Source organism: Sturnus vulgaris, unplaced genomic scaffold (assembly GCF_052056855.1).
Source record: "Sturnus vulgaris isolate bStuVul1 unplaced genomic scaffold, bStuVul1.hap1 Scaffold_87, whole genome shotgun sequence".
Classification (NCBI taxonomy): Eukaryota; Metazoa; Chordata; class Aves; order Passeriformes; family Sturnidae; genus Sturnus; species Sturnus vulgaris.
This window is the reverse complement of record NW_028276756.1, coordinates 711,921-731,390: the sequence shown is the minus strand read 5'-3', so window position 1 is coordinate 731,390 and position 19,470 is coordinate 711,921.

The window sequence follows — 19,470 nt, the reverse complement described above, 5'->3', positions numbered from 1 at the left end:
AGGAAACCACAGAGACACTGTGGGGCTCCATGGAATCGAGGGGTCATTGTGATACTTTGGATTCTCATGGAATCATGGAAACTTCTGTGACACTTTGCAGCCCCATTGATTTGAGGAGTCCATTGTGACACTACAGGGCCCCATGGAACTGAGGATTCATGGAACAGTGCTGGACTCCATGGAACCAAAGGAATTCATTGTGACACTGTGGGGCCTCATGGAATCCTGGAGGCCATGATGATACTTTGAGGCCTCGTTGAATCAGGGGGCTCTGCAGGACCTTGTGGAACCAAGGAGACCCTTCTGCCATTGTGAGTCCCCAAGGAACCAAGGGTCCATTGGGATACTGCAGTGTGGGAAATGCAGGCACAGAGAGCTCTCAGGGCCTTGTGCATACAGGCTCAGAGATAGAGATGGATACAGGGTTTGATCTAAGACCTTGGAGAAGGCTTAGAGAATTAGAGCATTAAAGTGACACAGACATGAAACAAGACTATAAGTCTGTAGTTTAAATAGAAATATGTTTTCAGCAAACATAAATATCTATTATGTAAGCAAAGCAGTATGTTAAGTAAGTTAGTAAAAGATTTTAAAATTTAATTAGAAGCTTAAGATGTGTCAATGTAAGTTTGTGAAGTGTTTTATGACTGGCTGAAAAATGACACATTGAAGCAAAGCCATGAGAAATCAAAGCAATTAATGATTGGTGTAAAAAGACACTAGCAAACTTTGTAGAAGTATTTGATTGGCTAAAAAACTAACTTTAGGCATTGTAACTAAGAATGAGGCAGTTTCTGATATTATGGCATTGGATGTAACACCTTTAATGTCTCACCCTTCTTTGAGATTGATGCAATAAAGCAATAAACCCTCTTTTACAATGTCTCTAAGATTCCCCATCACTCATAATATTAATCTCCCATTAGGGATTTTTTGGACATCAGGATTATCCATTAAAATCAAAGGGGATATAGGGATACCAGGTCTTTCCATTAAAGTCAATGTGGATTTTGCAGAAATTTGATGTTAAAGTGGGGAAATTTGGGGGAAATGTTGGGCTGAATTATGAGAATTTCCACTTCCAGTGCTGATGCTCTGGAAGTCCTGGATGAATTCCTGGAAGCCAGTTCTGAATCCCTGATCCCACACCTGGGGCCTGTGCTGGAGCTGTGCCTCCAGGTAAGCCCAAAAATCTGGGAATTCTGAGCCCAAAATTGGCATTTTTTAACACCAAAAATTTTGGGACATCAGGTTTATCCATTGAAGTCAATGGGAACTGAGGGACACCAGGTCTAACCTAGTGAAGTCTTTTGTGGATTTAGGGACCCCACGTCTACCCATTGATAGGGCTTGATCAGGGTTACTGGTTAAACTGGGAGCACTGGGAAGGGCTAAGGGGGAGGAACTGGAACTACTGGGGGACAACTGGAAGCACTAGAAAGGAGGAAAGGGACAAACTGGGCAAACCAGGAGCATTGGGAGAAATGGGAGGGCAAATTAGTCAAACTAGGAGCTATTCCTGGGAGCAGATAAGGGGGACCACTGAGGATACTGGGAGTACTGGGGTATAACTGGGACCACTGGGAAAGATTAGTGAATATAACTAGGGATGAACAGGACACCAGGTCTACCTCATTAAAGTCAATGGGTATTCAGGGACACCAGGTCTACCCAGTCAAAGCAATGAGGATTTAGGGACACCAGTTTTTGGGGACCCCATGGGTTTTGGGTTTGGATCCAGGTATCCAAGGGGTACCCAGGTGTACCCAGGTGATTTTGGGGGGGATCCAGGATATTTTAGGGGTACCCAGGTGTATCCCAGGTGTAACCAGGTGATGTTTGGGGCACCCAAGTGTCCTGACTGGCCATGACGGGCCTGGAGAAGATGATGACCACCATTGCATCATCCTGGTTGACCTGGACACAGATGACCCTCAGTTGCTGGGAGGCTGTCGAGGGGCACCCCAACATTCAGAGGGCACCCCAAAACTTCAGGTGAGGTGTGGTTACTGCGCTGCAAAGAGAAAGAAAAGACAGCAACACACACGGACCTCTTTTGGGGATAAAAGGCAACTTTATTGTACGACATCCCGTATTTAAAGTGTGTTATGTGGAGCTAGGACAGGACAGTAGGTCATTGGACAATTGGGACAAACATCCCTGGGACAGCATGTCCGGATGTCCCATGGGAAAGACACCAGGTGTTAATCTTTATTATGAATTCCTTTCTGTTTTTCACCAAGTTATCACTCTGGGAGACTGCCTCCTTAACTGAAGCTGTAGTCAGCTTGTCAGCCTGGGAATGGACCTGAGAGACAGGAGAAATCCAGGCCTGAGAGGAATTGCCAAGCTGTAATTTCCTAGCTCTCTAAATGTGTGTGTCCACAGTGAGGGCCCCAGGAGGGGAGAGATTCCCAAGGTACCTTGAGAGAGGATGCAGCACAGGTACACCCAGGTACTTTGGACTCTGGGGTCGGTGAAAGCAGCGTTCTGCACCAGCTCCAGCTCTGGGCTGGGAAAAGGGGCACTCAAATATCTGAATACCCAGGTGTGTGGGAGTTCAGGTCTACCCATTAAAATCAACAGGGATTTAGGGCACCAGGCCTACCCATGGAAGTCATTGGAGATTTAGGAACACCAGGCCTACCCATTCAACCCAACAGATCCCACCACCTCCCGGTTTAGGTGAGGGAGGGGCTGGAAAATTTTGGGGATCCCACAGAATTGTGGGAATTTTTCCAGGGAATCCCCCACCTTCCTTCAGCTTTTCAGAGGGAAGCATCCTGGCCTCCCCCTTGCCAGATCTCCTGGTGGGCATAAGAGCTGCAGGTGGTGGTGCCAGGCCAAGAAGTTGGAGAAGTCACAACTCATCAGGGCCCCAGTGAAAGCCAGCTAAGCCTTGGGGTTCTGCCTGGCCACAAACACCCACCAGTGTTCCCAGGTGTGGACTAAGAGGGCACCACTATAAACCAGTAAGCACTTGGAGCCACTCCAGAGCTCTTGAGCCCTTTGGCAGCAGCTCCCAGTAGAAACCAGTAAGGCCACAACAACCTGAAGTCAGTCCCAGTAGGTCCCAAGCCCCATCCCAGCATAAACCACTAAGACCAGCATCCCCAGAAGTTGGTCCCAGTGCCAAGCAACCCCAAGCCTCCTCCCAGTATAACCAAATCCATCACAGTTTAACCCACTAAAATCCAGAATATCCAAGTATAACTGAGTAGAAAGCAGTAGAAACCAGTACAAACCAGTATAACCCTGTCACCCCAGGACCACATCCCAGTATAAACGAGTATAACCCAGTGACCCCCTGAACTGCATCCCAATATAAACCAGAATAACCCAGTATAACTCACAGTTGGCCACCAGGTCCTCCCAGCCAGCAGGGGGCACTCACACACCCCTGTTCCCTTTCCCAGTAGAACCCAGTGCAAACCAGTAACCCCCCAGCAGCCAATCCCAGTACAAACCAGTATAACCCAGTACAACCAGTACACACAGTGCTAGGTCCTCCCGGACACTCACACACCCTCTCCCAGTGCAACCCAGTGACTCCAGCTCTGTCCCAGCACACTCTGGACCCCATCCCACCACAAACCAGTACAAACCAGTACAAGCCACTCACAGTTGCAGGGGTTGGCCACCAGGAGGTGCTCGCACAGTGCCAGGTCCTCCCGGCCAGCAGGGGGCGCTGCAGTGTCCATTGTGACCCTACAGAACCAAGGAAACCCCTGTGACACTGCGGGGCCCCACGGAACCAAGAGTCCATTGTGAGACACCTGGGCCACGTGGAGCCAAGGAACCATTGTGACACTGGGGAAACTCATGGCACCAAGGGGCCACTGGGACACTGTGGGGCCTCATGGAACCTGTGAGCCATTGTGACACTGCACGGCCTTGTGGAACCAAGGAGACCACGGTGACACTGTGGGGCCACATGGAACCAAGAGTCCATTGTGACACTCTGGAACTACAGAGACCATTGCTGAGTGTATGGAACCTCGAGGAACAAAAGTCCATTGTGACAGATCAAGGCCTCATGGAACCCAAAAGAGCATTGTGACACTGTGGGGCCCCATGGACCCAAATCTCCATTGTGACAGAACAGAACCTCATGGAACCAAGAGTGCATGGTGACCCAGCAGGGCCCTGTGGAACCACGGAGACCAAAGGCTTCAAACCTTCCTTGCAGGGTTCTGAGCTGGGGAAAGGGGAACCTGCTTCCTGGCACATTGGGCTTGGCACACACCTGAGGAGTGTGTCAGTTTTCAGTGAGGAAACTTAGGAGTTTTAGATTGCTTCCAAAGACACAAGGAAAAACACTGTTTGACTGAGTGCAGTCAGTTCTCCAAGCAAAGCAGGTCCTAGGTGAGTGAGGACAGACAGGATGGGGTTGGGCAATGTGGGGCAAGGTTGTCCACACTGAGTCAGACCTCAAGGCACAGCTTCTGTGAGCAGGCCAGACCTCCTGAGGAGAGACCCTGCATCAACACCAATCAGGGAATGCTGCAATCACCTCTGCTCTAAACAGAACAGTAATAAAATGCACCCTTGAAAAAAATAATAAATATTTCTAAGAAGCTCTTCAAATTATTTCTCCATAACTGGATTTGAAAATCTTGTTAATGAACTACCCCAGACCAGAGGGAAATCAAGGCAGAGCCATGGTTTGTCAGGACTTGCTTGATCCCAATCAGCCCCGTGGTGCATTTGGTGCTGAGCCCTTGAACCTCAGGGCCTGAGAGGAGATTGCACAAACCTTTCCAGGAGTCCAAGTCAGAAGAAAAACCCAAAGTGTCTCAAAGCATTAATGGGTCCCACTTAGGTCTATCCCTAACACAGGCTCCTCATGGACTCCTTGGAGGGGAGAATGGGAGGCCAGAATTTCCCAAAAACCTCTCAGAAAATCAGTGTTCAAAGGAAAATCCAAAGTACCTTTAAAACCTTGAGTATCTCAAAGTATTAATGAGCCCCATTGAGTGTCAAAACAAAGCTCTCAAGGGACTAATTAAAGTAGATAATTGGGGGCATCATTGCATAAAATACTAAAAGAGTTGGTGTCAAAAGAAAAATGCCAAGTTCCTTAAAAAACTGAGTACCTCAAAGCATTAATGAACCCCTCTGAGTATCATTACTGACAAAGGCTCTCAAGGGACTAATTAAAGCAGAGAATTGGAAGCTGTCACTGCACAAACCTCTCAGAGACCCAGTGTCAAAAAGTAGAACTTAAATTAACCCTGAGTACCTTGAAGTGTTAATGAGCTCCACTGAGTGTTGTTACTGACAAAGATTCTCAAGGGACTCATTAAAGCAGATAATTGGAGGCCAGGATTGCACAAAGCTCTCAGAGAGTCCAAGGCAAAAGCAAAACCCAAAGTCCTCTGAAAAACCTGCAGTCCCTGGGAGCATGAAGGAGCCCCCCGGGCCATTCCTGACCAAGGCTCCCCTGGGACTCGTCCCAGCAGATCCCTGAGGCCACTGGGATGTGGGGGGATGCTGAGGGCAGGACAAGGGGTGCCAGTGGCCAGCCTTGCTGGGGCTGTGCCAGGAGGCCCCAGTGGCTCAGGACAAGGTGTTTCCTCCCAGCCCTTGGTGGCACAGACCCTGCTGTGCCCCAGGGCACCAAGACTTGGCTTCTCTTTGTCCCCACCTGTCATTTCTGCCTCTAATTTCCTGCTCTAACTGGAAATAGGGAACACTTTCTCAGTCATGTCTCACAGTGGGAGCCATTAAAACTTGAAGAAACTTCAGTATTTTAATTTAGATTTTAGATCTTGAAAAGTTTTTTGAACACTCTCTCAGGGAATGATTATAATGTAAAGCAAACTAAAGCCTCAAGAGATTCATTGAAGTCCTTGTGCTGTGTCTGTGCTGCTGAGCTGGGGCAGGCTCCTGGCACAGAGGCAGCTCCCAAGGTAAACCAAGAGAAGCTTCAAAAAGACATTTCTGCTGAGGAGCAGCTCCTCTGCCAGCCCAGCAGGGCTGAGGGCACAGGAGCCAGGCACAGACAGGCTCAAGGCAATCAGGACTGGGAAGACATTGAGCTGAGACTGCACTTGGGGAAACATCTTCACAGCCCTGGACATGGTGAGTGTGTGGGTGCAGGGCAATGTCCCCTGTGCTCCTGGAGGCATCTCCTGGAGCCAGCACAGCCCACAGCCTGGGGGATGTGTCAGGAGGACTCCCCCAGTTTCTCTGAGGCACAGCAGGAGGAGGAGGAGGATGTGCTGCAGAGCGGGGCTGCCCTGGGCACTGTCAGAGGGACAGGGCAGGACGGCTCCTGCTGCCAGGGACGGCTGCAGGGGCTGAAGCTGGGGCTGCAGCCAGGGCTGCCCAGGGCTGTCCTGCAGAGCAGCTCCTGCAGCCCTCAGGGCTCTTGGCCAGCCCAGGCCATGTGCCACCTGCCAGGGACAGCTCTCAGCCTGCCTGGCAGCTCCCCATGGATGGTGGAGGGGAGCTGTGAGTGCAAGGAGTGACTCCTGCCAGGACAGGTCCTGCTGCTATGCAGAGGGTGCTGTGCTGGCCAGGGCTGCTCAGAGCTCCAGCTCCTGCCCAGGTCATTTCTGAGGGGACTTTTCATGGGCTCATTCACGGCAGGAGTTTCCTGCTTGAGTTTCTGCTTTCACGAGTCTTTGCTCCCACCTTGCCCTGGCTGAGTTTGATGGCAATGGACACAGCTGTGCACAGTAGAGCAGGGGCTGAGGCTCATTAACAGTCACACTGAGATTTCCTGGGAACCTCAGCAGGTGCCTCCATTTCCCCAGCCTCCAGATCCATCCGGCATCACGTTTCCATGGTGCCCAGGCTTGGGGGAGCTGTTCTTGCCATAGACAGGACCCTGGGTGTGTCCTTGGGATGCCATTCAAGCTGGGAGCTGCCTCCAGGGGACACTGGGGGACAGGAATATCCTTGGCCAGGAGTGGGGCTCAGACTCTGAGAAGGGCTGAGCCAGGTTGCTCTGCTGTGTCAGGCTGATTTTCAGGGACACACAGTGACTGTCCTCGATCTCAGAAAGGGCAGCTGGGGACAGATGGAGTGACAGAGCAGCTCCCCTCACCCTTCACTGAGTTAGAGCCAATGTTCTTGCATTGCACAGTTCTCTCTGGTCTCCCTGGGCACAGCAGGAATCCCTCTCAAACTGCCTTGGGCCATCACTGCTCCTTACCCCTGGGACAGGTGATGCTGCCAAGCTCCTCTGCCTCAGGAACAGTTTGGGCTGATGAAGTCCAGCCCCAGGACTGGTCCCTGTCACTGCTCCCATGACTCCATTGCTGCAGAGCAGAGCAGACCCCAGAGTGTCCGTGGGCAGAACCCCTGCTGATCACAGCAACAGAGCCAGATCCCAGCAGAGCTCCAGGCACGGGGCTGAAGGAAGGGGTTTGAAAAAGGGAAGATGGGGTGGCACAGAGCAGCAGCAAGGCTGGGAGGAGGGACTTGGACATGGCTCAGCAAAATCTCCCCTGGATTGTCACTGTGTCCTCCCTTCAACAGGACTCGATGGCCAGAATGAAAAAATGTCCAACAGCAGCTCCATCAGCCACTTCCTCCTGCTGCCATTGGCAGACACGCGGCAGCTGCAGCTCCTGCACTTCTGCCTCTTCCTGGCCATCTCCCTGGCTGCCCTCCTGGCCAACGGCCTCATCATCAGCGCCGTAGCCTGCGGCCACCACCTGCACACCCCCATGTTCTTCTTCCTGCTCAACCTGGCCCTCACTGACCTGGGCTCCATCTGCACCACTGTCCCCAAAGCCATGCACAATTCCCTCTGGGACACCAGACACATCTCCTATGAAGGATGTGCTGCTCAGCTCTTTTTCTTTGTGTTCTTCATGTTGGCAGAGTATTTCCTCCTGACCATCATGTGCTACGACCGCTACGTGTCCATCTGCAAACCCCTGCACTACGGGACCCTCCTGGGCAGCAGAGCTTGTGCCCACATGGCAGCAGCTGCCTGGACCAGTGCCTTTCTCAATGCTCTGCTGCACACAGCCAATACATTTTCCCTGCCCCTGTGCCATGGCAATGCCCTGGGCCAGTTCTTCTGTGAAATCCCAGCCATCCTCAAGCTCTCCTGCTCACACTCCAAATTCTCGGAAATTTTGTTTCTCATTTTTAGTGTCTGTTTAGCACTTGGTTGTTTTCTGTTCATTGTTTTCTCCTACGTGCAGATCTTCAGGGCTGTGCTGAGGATCCCCTCTGAGCAGGGACGGCACAAAGCCTTTTCCACCTGCCTCCCTCACCTGGCTGTGGTCTCCCTATTCGTCATCCCAGCCACATTTGCTCACCTGAAGCCCCCCTCCATCTCCTTCCCATCCCTGCACATGGCACTGTCAGTTCTGTACTCGGTGGTGCCTCCAGCCCTGAACCCTCTCATCTACAGCCTCAGGAACCAGGAACTCAAGGCTGCAGTGTGGAGAATGATGACTGGAAGATTTCAGAAACATTCAACTGCTAGCCAATTTCTGCAAGTGACTTGTAATAAAAGTAATTTTTGATACATTTTCTTGGTTTCATTTTGGAGGTTCCTTTTCTTTATTTCATATTTCTAATATTGTTAACAAAGAAATATAATTATTTGTACCAATTCTCATTTTCTTTCTCTCCACATTTGATGTGACTGATAGAGTGTGTCAATGAGGAGCTGTGCTCTTGGTGGCTTTAAACAAATGAAAGGATCTCTCTACCAATAGATTTTCATCTACAGTTGACACATTTGTTCTCTTCTCTGGAGCTGCAGCAGCAATGTCTGTGTGCAGAGCTGGGGCAGATCAGTGCTGGCACAGCAGCTGTGCCCAGCAGCAGCAGCAGCACTTGGTGTTGCCAGTGCTGCTCCCGTGCCACTGCCCCACTGTACTCCTGGCCCTCGTGTTGCTGCAGGGCCTGAGTGCTCTCGGAGCCGGGCACAGCCCTGGGGGTGGCAGTGCCGGGGCTGCAGCAGGGACAGGCCATGGGCACTGCTGGGGCAGCGCTGACGCCTCAGGCCAGGGCCTGGGGGCTCCAGGCTCCTTGGCCAGGCTCTCTCCACAACACTTGGCCAGCCCAATGCTGAGCACAGAAAAGCCCCGGGAGCAGCCCCAGGCTGGCCGTGGGCAGGCTGGGGGCAAACAGCATGGCTGGTGCTCTGCAAGCTCCCTGCAAGGGGGACACCCCGGCAAGGAGCAGCAGAGCAGGGGATGATCCATCCCCACTGCGCTGGACACCCCAGGGCAGCGTCCCAGAGCGTCCTCATGCACCTGCCAACAACATTCCCCCTCTGCAGCCCTGGCCTCTCCCCCAGCTCACACAGGAGCCGCATCCTTGCAGGCACACACACGGCAGCACTGGCTCAGGAGCCCCTGTTTGCATTGCACACAGCAGGCTCAGCACCCCCATGGTGCTGCTGTGGGGACATGGAGCTGAGTGAGCACAAATGCCATCAGCCCCTGGGGCCAGCAAGGCCTGGGGGATGGCAGGGAAACCACTCAGCTTTGTCATGGCCTCTGAAGTCAGCCAGAAACTTTGTTCCCATCAGCTGTGAGTTTCCTGTCCCACTGCAGACGTTGCTGCTCAGAGCCAGGACTGCCTGGCAGCCACCCCTAAACTGCCCTGAGCATTTCCTTTGCTTCACCTTTGCTTTCTTTCCTCTTTCTTGATCCAGATTTTTTCCTCTTGCTTGTTCCTGTCCTCTCCCTTGCAAACAGCCCATCCCTGTTTGCCCTTTCCTCTCTAGCCCCACTCCCCATTTCAATTTCTGAGCTGGCACCATGGGAACGTCCCTTTGGGAGCAGGATCATCCTCCAAGTGCTTCAGGAATTGTCTGCAGGGTCCTGCAGTGCCTCGTGCTGCTCCCTTGCCAGAGGCACCACAGGCCAGGGGGGCACATCTGGGCTGCTGTGTCTGGGTGTGGGGCTCCCTGTTGTGGGCAATGAGGAGGGGCTGGAGAGGCTCTGCAGGATGGGCTTTGGGGCTGTGTGGAGAAGCTGAGGGCCCTGGGCTGCTGGACCTTATGAAGAGGAGGCCCAGGGATTATCCTGCAACTTCTCCAGGGCTGGTTTCAGAGAATCACAGAATTAGCAATGCTGGAAAAGACCTTGGAGATCATCAAGTCCATCTTGTGCCCTGACACCACCTTGTCTCCCTGAGCCTCCTCTTCTCCAGGATAAACAATTGCAGATCCCTCAGCCTCTCCTCACAGGACTTGTGTTCCACACCCCTCACCAGCCTTGTTGCCCTTCTCTGGACACGCTCCAGCCCCTTCATGTCCTTCCTAAATTGGGGGGCCCAGAACTGGACACAGCACTCGAGGTGCTGCCCAACCAGGGCTGTGTACAGGAGAAGAATCACTGCCCTGCTCCTGCTGGCCACACCATTCTTGATTGTGGCTAGTTGCCATGGACTTTCTTGTCCACCTGGGCACACTTCTGGCTCATGTCCAGCCTGCTGTCCATCTGTGCCCCCAGGTCCCTTTCTGCCTGGCTGCTGTCCAGCCACTTCGTCCCCAGCTTGTAGCACTGCAGGGGTTGTTGTGGCCAAAGTGCATGACCCAGTACTTGGCCTTGTTAAACCTCTCCTTGGATTTGGGCCCTGGATCCAGCCTATCCAGGCCCGTGTATAGAGCCCTCCTACCTTCCAGAAGATCCACACTCACACCCAGCTTAATGTAAGCACGATTCCATATGGTCTTAGAATGTCACAATTTCATGAGTCCTCCCAGTGTCACAATGTCGCTTTGGTTCAATGGAGCCCCAGGGTGTCACAAAGTCCCTTGGATCATTGTGCCCTGCAATGTCACAGTGGATCCTTGGTTCCATGAGGTCTCACAGTGCAGCAATGCTCTCCTTGGTTCCAGTGTCACAATGGCCTCTTGGTCCCATGGGGCACCATGGTGTCATAATTGTTTCCTTCAGTCCATGAGTCCCTGCAGTGTCACAATGGCCTCCTGGTTATACAAGGCCCAGCAGTATCACAGTGGTCTCCTTGTTTCTACAAGGACAAAAAGTGGCACAACTGTCTTCTTGATTTCATGAGGTCGCATGGAGTCACAGGGACCCCCGAATTCCATAAGGCTCCACAGTGCCACAATGGACTCCTTGTTCGCACGGTGCCACAATGGACCCCTGCTGACACAAGATCCTGCAGTGTCACAATGGATTCTTGGTGCCATGACACCAGGCAGTGTCAGTGTCACAGTGGTGTCTGAGTCCCTCTGCAGAGCCCTCCTGCCCTCCAGCACATCCACACTCACACCCAGCTTGGTGCCATCTGCACATTTGCTGATGCTGCACTCAATTCCCCCATCCAGATCATCAATGCAGATATTGAAATCCATGCTGGCTGGCTCTGATCCCTCAGCCATCCTGTGGGTGCCCTGTGATGGCACTCAAGGTGATCTGTTCCATCACCTCACCAGGCACCCAGGTCAGGCTGACAGGCCTGCAGTTCCCCACATCCTCCTTCCAGCCCTTCTTGGGGATGGGCTCACATTGGAACCTCCAGTCCTCTGGCACCTCCCTGCTGAGCCAGCACTGATGAGAAATGATGGAGAGCAGCTTGGGGAGCTCTTCCAGCAGCTCCCTCATCCCCCTAGGATGGATCCCACCTGTTCCCAGAGACACCAGTGAGCATCTGAGTGGCTCAGCATGTCCCCAGCTGCTTCCTCCTGGATTACAGGGGGTCTGTTCTGCTCCCTGTCCCTATCTGCCAGCTCAGGAGAACACTTGTCCTGAGGACATCCTGTCTAATTGTTTGAAACTGTGGCAATGAATGGGTTAAGTAGCTCAGCCTTTTTCTCGTCTTCAGTTTCTCTATTCCCCACAGCATCCAATAAAGAGCTGAGATTCTCCTTGTCTGCCGGTTTACTAATAACTTATTTATAGAAATATTTTCTATTATTTTTCACAGAAGTGGCCAGGTTAAGTCCTAATTGAGTTTTCACTTCTCACATTTTCTTTCTGCATGACTTAATAACATCCTTAAACACTTCCTGAGTTGCCTGCACCTCTTTCCAAATATGATGCACCCAAATTTTTCCCTGAGTGCCTAGAAAAATCTCCATACCCAGCCGGGCCAGTCATTTTCCTCACTAGCTCACTTCTGGCACACTGGGACAGGCTCCTTCTTCTCATTCATGATTTCTTTCTTGAAGTGTCTCTATCTGTAAGGGTAGGTCTGATGTTTCCCTCGATTTTGCCTCCCAACCGTGGGAAAGACACCGCGAGGACCCCCACCCAGGCTGACTCCCATCAATGGTTTCCTGGCTGGGCCAAGGTGGATGCTCGTGACTGTGTGCTGGTGTATTGTGTTCACTGGACTGTGCTGTTGTAGCACCAACCAGAGGTTGTGTTGTACCAACTGAGGACTGCTTGACCGCACCTGTCTCCTGCAGCACCACACAATGGTCCGTAAATCTTCCCACCTCTTGGCCAGAGGCCGCTCGCTTTGGAGAAGGGCTATAAAAGAGCGACCCTCTGGAAAGACCCTTTGAGATCTCTCCACTGATGAAGACTCGTCCATCAGATGACCCGTGAGGACGCCCGTCTCGTCTGTTGGTAGTTATTTTCCCATCCCTTTTCTTTCCTTCCTGTTGGAGGTTGAATTACGCCCTTTTCTTTCAGTGGAATTTTCTCCCATTGTTATGCTAAGTAATTGTGGCTACACCTTAAAACGACAGATAATGTTCTCTCGTAGGGGGGTGGCTGGAGGGAGGGGGGGGGGGGAACCGGAAAAGGAAAGGTGGGATGGGGGGGGGGGGGTCTGGAGCGGGGCTCTCTCTCGCTTGGCTCGTGGAGTGGGAAGACAACCTGGGCTCTGCTCTGGCATCTTCCCCTGCCAGCCCAGCACTGAGATCCACGCTCCCTGCCTTTGGACATCGCTCTGCTGCTCTCCTAGCTCACCCTACTACCTCCGGACACTCTGCTGATCACCACGACCGACACCGTGAGGGGGGAGTCACTTTCCTCATCCCCGCTCACCCCTGGGCCGCGGCCGCCATCACCCAGCCCTCTTCAACTGCGCGGGACCTGCCCTGCCCCCACAGCACCGGTAACAGCACAGGGAGATGGCCTGCGGCCAGAAGGGACTGGAGCGGAGCTAGACTGTTTCTGTTGCCAATTTTTATAGCTGTTGTTGTTTTTCTGCTTTGTTAGATACCAGTAAAGAACTGTTATTCTTATCCCCATATCTCCTGCCTGAAGGTGTCTGAATTGGACCTAAAATAATTAAAAGGGAGGGGGGTTGCACTCTGCATCGCAGAAAAGGGGCTCCTGCCTTTCCTTAGACCATACCTGTCTTTCAAACCAAGACACTTCCCCTCTCCCTATACTTTGTTTCCTATACCTCTCCCCTTTACCGTAACTGAGTTGTTGGCATTTGATGAAATGCATTGCTGTTGTTGAATAAACTGATTTTCTGCTGTTGAATAAACTGATTTTGTCCCCTGCACTTTGGCTCTTTGCATCTTTAAGATCAAAAGAACCATCACGACCCCCGCTCTATATTAATAGCGGATTGTGACACCATCGTCCTTGGCTCAGGCAGTCTCAGATTACCAAATCCTCCTGAATATTGCCCTGAACCCCAAATTCATGCTCAAATGCCAGTGAAATGATTCAGCTTGAGATCTCTTTGCTTGATCTCTTTATTTGTACCCCAATTCTGGGTGTTTTGATGGGATCAACATGGGAATTATTCAGGTAGGAAAAGATCTCCAAGATCATCCAGCATTGCTTGATGCCACCAGAAGAAACAACTGGACACAGCAGATGAGATTTTTTGGGCTGTAAAGTCAAAAAATCATCTCCTCAATTAATTTCCAATGTCGATCTGAGTCCCCATGGATGTTCCTGCCCCAGGGTTCATCCAGGTGCCCATGGGGATCCAGGAGGACTTGAAGAGCACCAGCCAGGTGTCATCCCAACCTGGATCACCAGGGATGTGGGCCACCAGGGCTCTGCCCAACCAGCGTGGCTCCTGTGATGGGGGATGAGGTTGGAGATGCACACGAAGCTCTTCCCACAGTTGGGACACTCACAGGGCTTCCCTTACTGGTGCCTGTGTTGGTGTTTGGCCAAGAGAGAGCTCTGGGTGAAGCTCTTCCCACACTGGGGACACTCCTATGGCCTCTCCCCAGTGTGGATGCTCCGGTGCCTGATGAGGGTGGAGTTGCAGCTGCAGCCCTTCCTGCAGTCAGGGAAGCAGAAGGGCCTCTCCTCTCTTACAGCAGAGGACAGCAGACCTGTTCTGAAACATCTTCAAACACTCGGGATGCTCAGAGGGCCTCCCCCTGTTGTGAGTCCTCTGGTACTGGATCACGTTGTTGCTCCACCCAAAGCTCTCCCCACATTTCCCACCCTCATAGGGCCTTTCCCCAGTGCAGAGGCACTGGTGGGTGATGAGGTTGGAGATGCAGTTGAAAACCTTCCCACACTTGTAAAGCCATTCCATGGTATGGATCATTTGGTGCTTTATCAGGTAAAATCTCTCACTGATACTCCTCCTGTGGAGGCTCAGACAGCTTTGTGACTTCAGCCCTGGAGGGACAACAACAGGCAAGGAGAAACACCCCTCTAGATCATGGCGAGATGTTCCTCCCTCCCACAGGCCTTTGTAGGCACATGTGAATTCCTTCAGTTCTATTGGTTATTGTAGTTGATGTCACCAATGTTCACCCCAGCTCTGTGAGAATTGGATTAGTGAAGGATTCTCAAAGCCTGACTGAAAGCTCACACAGTCTTGTACATCTGCATGCAAACTCAGAGATAAGGTGTGCTGACTTAGAAAGGCCCTGGAATAGAGAAGATATTGTTGAGAGACAGATTGAACTAGAAACAAGGTTCAAACAATGGCCTTGCAAAAAAACCAGATATTTTGGAGAATTAAAAGTGTGAAAGATGCATTGTGGCAAGGCCACGTGGGATACAATAATAGGTGATTGGTGTTACAATTATTAGCACCATTGTGTGGCAAAAGCAAATAGGCTGAAAAACATTTCTAAGGTATTGTAACCAGGAAATAACTTGGCTTCTGATAGAATTGTATACGTCTTATGTTTCATCCTTCAACAAGACTCATAAAGGAAGAAAATCTTAAAAAAACAAGAAGCCACTCAGTTGCCCCATCTCTGTAGAGCAGGGATATTCCAACATGCAGGCAGTGCTCCAGCCCTGCTGGGCTGGGAGAGGAGCTGCTCATCCAGAGAAATGCTTTTTAAACTCTTCTTCCTTGCCACAATCACCCTCTGGGCCTGGAGCCTGGCCCAGCTCAGCAGCACAGACACAGCACAAGGACTTTAATGACCCTCTCAGGATTTTGGATCTATTTACATCAGAATCAGTCCCTGAGAGTGTCGTCAGAAAACTTCTCAAAACTTAAATTAAAATTCCAAAGTTTCTTGAAGTTTTAATGGACTCCACTGAGGGTCACAACTCACATGAAAATGTCCCCAGGTTCCAGTTAGAGCAGAACACTGGAGGCAGAGATGAGAGGGGGGACAAACAAGGCAAAGATGTCTCTGATGCTGAGCAAACCTGGATGTGTTTCAGGAATGCCAAGGGCCAAGGGCTGAGCCCCAGCCCCTGGCAAGGCAGATCCTGTCCCTCCCTCATTGCTCAGGGCTCTTCCCGGGCCACTGGGCTCTGGCCATGTGCAATGCCAAGGGCAGCACCATGGGGCGGCCCCTGCCAGGCTGCTGAGCAGGGACAAGGAGGCAATGAGGCCCCAGCACAGCAAGGCTCACTTGTCCCCTGCTGGCCTCAGGCCCAGGGCCAGCCTGCATGGCCCAAGTGCTGCAGGAGTTGGCTGTGTCAGGGCCTTTCAGCTGCTGCCCATCCCTGTGCCCTCTGCAGCCCAGGCTGTCCTACGGTGTCCATGCCCTGCGCCTCTGTCCCTGCAGGCTGTCGTCATCCCCCGGCTGCCCCACCTCGCTGGCCCCTTCCTTTGCTGACAGCTCTGCCTCCTGCCTGCCTCTGCCTGGACACACAGAGCCTTGGGCTGCTCCAGACTCCTTCTGGGGCACTTGTTGCACCACAGCTGTGCCTTGGAACAGAAATTCCTTTCTCCTTGGGTGCAGTCTGGGCCTGCCCAGCTGGTCTTTACATTAATTCTTTCTTTCTCCACCTGTTCTCTTCTATGTGAAAAGGATCCTCCACCTCTGAAACCACCCTTCAATCCCTCCCAGGGCTCTCCTCTGCTGTCCTCAGTCTCCACTCCACTGCGCACAGAGCTCCTTTATTCCTATACAGTGGTCATGTGCTTGCAGTCTTCAAAACCCACCTTGGGACATCTCTAGGACCTCTCCAAGATGTTGGCTAATGAAAACAGTCTTCTCATAGTCTAAGAAAATCAGCAAAAGAATATGGCCAGCCAGACCTCTCTCTTCCGACTACTTTTGTTTAGGAGCACTCCTTGGATAGACAGAATTTGGGAGGTGAAATCACAATTTTGGCCCTGGACAAGAAGAATGCTTCTTTTCCATGGTTAGAAGAAACAGTTCTCGAGTGTTACAGGGGCAGATAAAAGGTGACTACCAGAGCCTGTCCTGGCAGCTTTTGTCTGGGAGAAATCCCTGGATAAAGGGAATTTTTTAGGGTCAGTACCAATTTTAGCCATGGGCTCCTGGAAAGAAGGAAGGTTCTTTTCCATAGGAAGGAAAGCACGGAGCCCCAGTGCTCCAAGGGGATATGAGAGGCAGCTTTTGGCATGACAAAGTCAGCTGGACCTGTCAGGTGGCCCCCAGGAGGCCAAACCAGCCAGATCTGTTCCATCTCCCCTGCATTCCATGGAACCCCTCAGTGTCACAATGTTCTCCTTGTTTCTGCAGTGTCACAATGGCCCCTTGCTGCCATGAGGCCCTGCAGGGTCACAATGGCCCTTTGGTTCCCCACAGTGTCACAATGGTCTCCATGATTCCATGGGGCCTTGCAATGCCACAATGGTCTCCATGGATCCACGGTGCCCTGCAGGATCCCAACGGCCCTTTGGCTGCACCAGGCCCTGGAATGCAACAATGGCCTCTTGGTTCCACAAAGCCCTGCTGCTCCACACCGGCCCCTTGGCACCATGGGGCCCAAGTCCTTGGTTCCATGGGGTCCCCAAGGTGTCACAGTGGTCTCAATACGAAGGAAACAACCAAGCACTGGTGTTGCAGGGGCAGATGAGAGGCAGTCACTGGAGGACAAGGATACCCAGATTGGACAGTGCTGGAAGATTTTTTCCGGGAGCTATTCTTGCATATACAGAATTTTATAGGTGGAATCCCAATTTCAGACATGGACACCCGGAGGAGAAGGACGATTCTTTGCCATAGGAAGGAAAGCACAGAACACCAGTGTTGCAGCGCGAGATGAATTGCAGTCATCAGAGGCCAAGGGCAGCCCAAACTATTTCCAGGTAGCTTTTGCCTGAAAGCAGCCCTTGGATATAGGAAATTTTGGGGGTAGAATCCTGATTTTGGCCATTTCTGCATTTATAAGAGGGATATTCTTTTCCATAGGAAGGAAAGCAAGAGCCCGAGTGTTTCAAAGGCAGATGAGAGGTGGCTCCTGGGAGCTCAAGGGAGAAAGCCCTGTTTGTCCTGGCAGCTTTTGTTACAGAGGCATCCTTGGATTTCCTGATTTTTGGAGGAAGAATCTCCATTTGTAACACAGACACCTTGATGGGAGGATGGTTCTTTTCCATAAGAAGGAAAGCACTGAGCCCCCATGTTTGGAAAGCAGGTGAGAGGCAGCCTGCAAAACGCCTGGGGCAGCCAGACCTGTCTGTCCTGGCAGCTTTCACCTGGGAGCAATCCTTGGATGTACAGAGTTTTGGAGGTGGAATCCAAATTTCAGCCATGGATGCCTGATCAGATGGATGCTTTTTTCCATAGGAAAGAAAAGCTCAAAGCCCAAGTGTTTTGGAAGAAGATGAGAGACGACCTCCCATGGGCCAAGCCAGCCAGACCTGTCTCTCCTGACACCTTTCATCTGGTGACTATCCTTGGACACAGGGATTTTTGGAGGTGAAATCTCAACTCTGGTTGTGGGTGCCTGGAATGGAAGAAGATTTATTTTCATTAGGAAAGCAAAGAGCCTCAGTGTTTCAAAAGGCAGATGAGTGCTGGCTCTCAGGAAGCCAAGGCCAGCCAGTCATGACAGCTTTTTGTCTGGGAGCTGTCCTTGGATATAGGGAATTCTGGAAGCAGATTCCCAACTTTGCCCATGTATTCCTGGATGTGAAAGGTGCTTTTTTCCCATAGGAAATGAATCACATGTCCATGTAAGGTTAGGAGTTATCCCATGTTGGACCTCAAGCCTGAATAAATGATGTCCTCTTTAACACCAAATTAGTGTTAAGGAGTCCTACTCTGATATTTTGGAGATCTGGCAAAAGCAGGACCTCACAGAACCGAGGAGTCAACTGTGACAGCTTGGAACCTCATGGAACCAAGGGGTCATTGTGATGCAGGAGAACCTCATGGAAGCAGGGACACCTTTGAGAAACTGTGAAACTTCATGGAAACAAAGGAGCCATTCTGATACTGCCACCCCTCATGGAACCAAGAGTCCATTGTGACATCACAGAGCCTCATGAAGCGGAATCACAAGAATGAACGAGGTTGGAAAAGAGATTTGAAATCATCAAGTCAAACCTATGACCTAACATCACCTCATCAACTAAACCATGGCTCTGAGTGCCACGTCCAGACTTATTTTTAATGCCACTAGGGGTGGTGACTCCACCACCTCCCTGGGCAGAAGATTCCACTGCCCAATCACTCTTGCAGTGAAGAATTTTTTCCTGATGTCAAGCCTATCCTACCTTTGGCTCATCTTCAGACTGTGTCCTATGGTTCTGTCAGTGATTGCCTGGGAGAAGAGACCGACCCCCACCTGACTACAGCTTCTGTTCAGGTGGTTGTAGAGAGTCTCCCTGGAGACCATTGTAGCCATTGGGGCCTTTGTAGCACGGCAGGGCCTCATGGAATCAGGGGGAGCACAGTGACAGTGTGGGGCTCCATGGGACAAAGGGGCCATTCTGACACTGGAACCAAGGAGATCATTGTAACAGTACAGGGCATCATGGAACAAAGGAGGCCATTGTGACACAGCAGGACCTCATGAAACCATGGAGGCCATTTTTACAATTTGAGGCTTTTTGAAACAAAGAGACCATTGTGGCATTTCAGGGCCTTATGAAACCAAGGAAACCATAGAGACACTGTGGGGCTCCATGGAACCAGGGCCCATAGTGACACTGTGGGATCTGATGGAATCATGGAGTCTATTGTGACACTTTGCAGCCCCATGGAACCAAAGGAATCCATTGTGACACTGTGGGGCCTCATGGAATCCTGGAGGCCATGATGACACTTTGAGGCCTCGTTGAATCAAGGGGCTCTGCAGGACCTTGTGGAACCAAGGAGACACTTCTGCCATTGTGAGTCCCCATGGAACCAAGGGTCCATTGGGATACTGCAGTGTGGGAAATGCAGGCACAGAGAGCTCTCAGGGCCTTGTG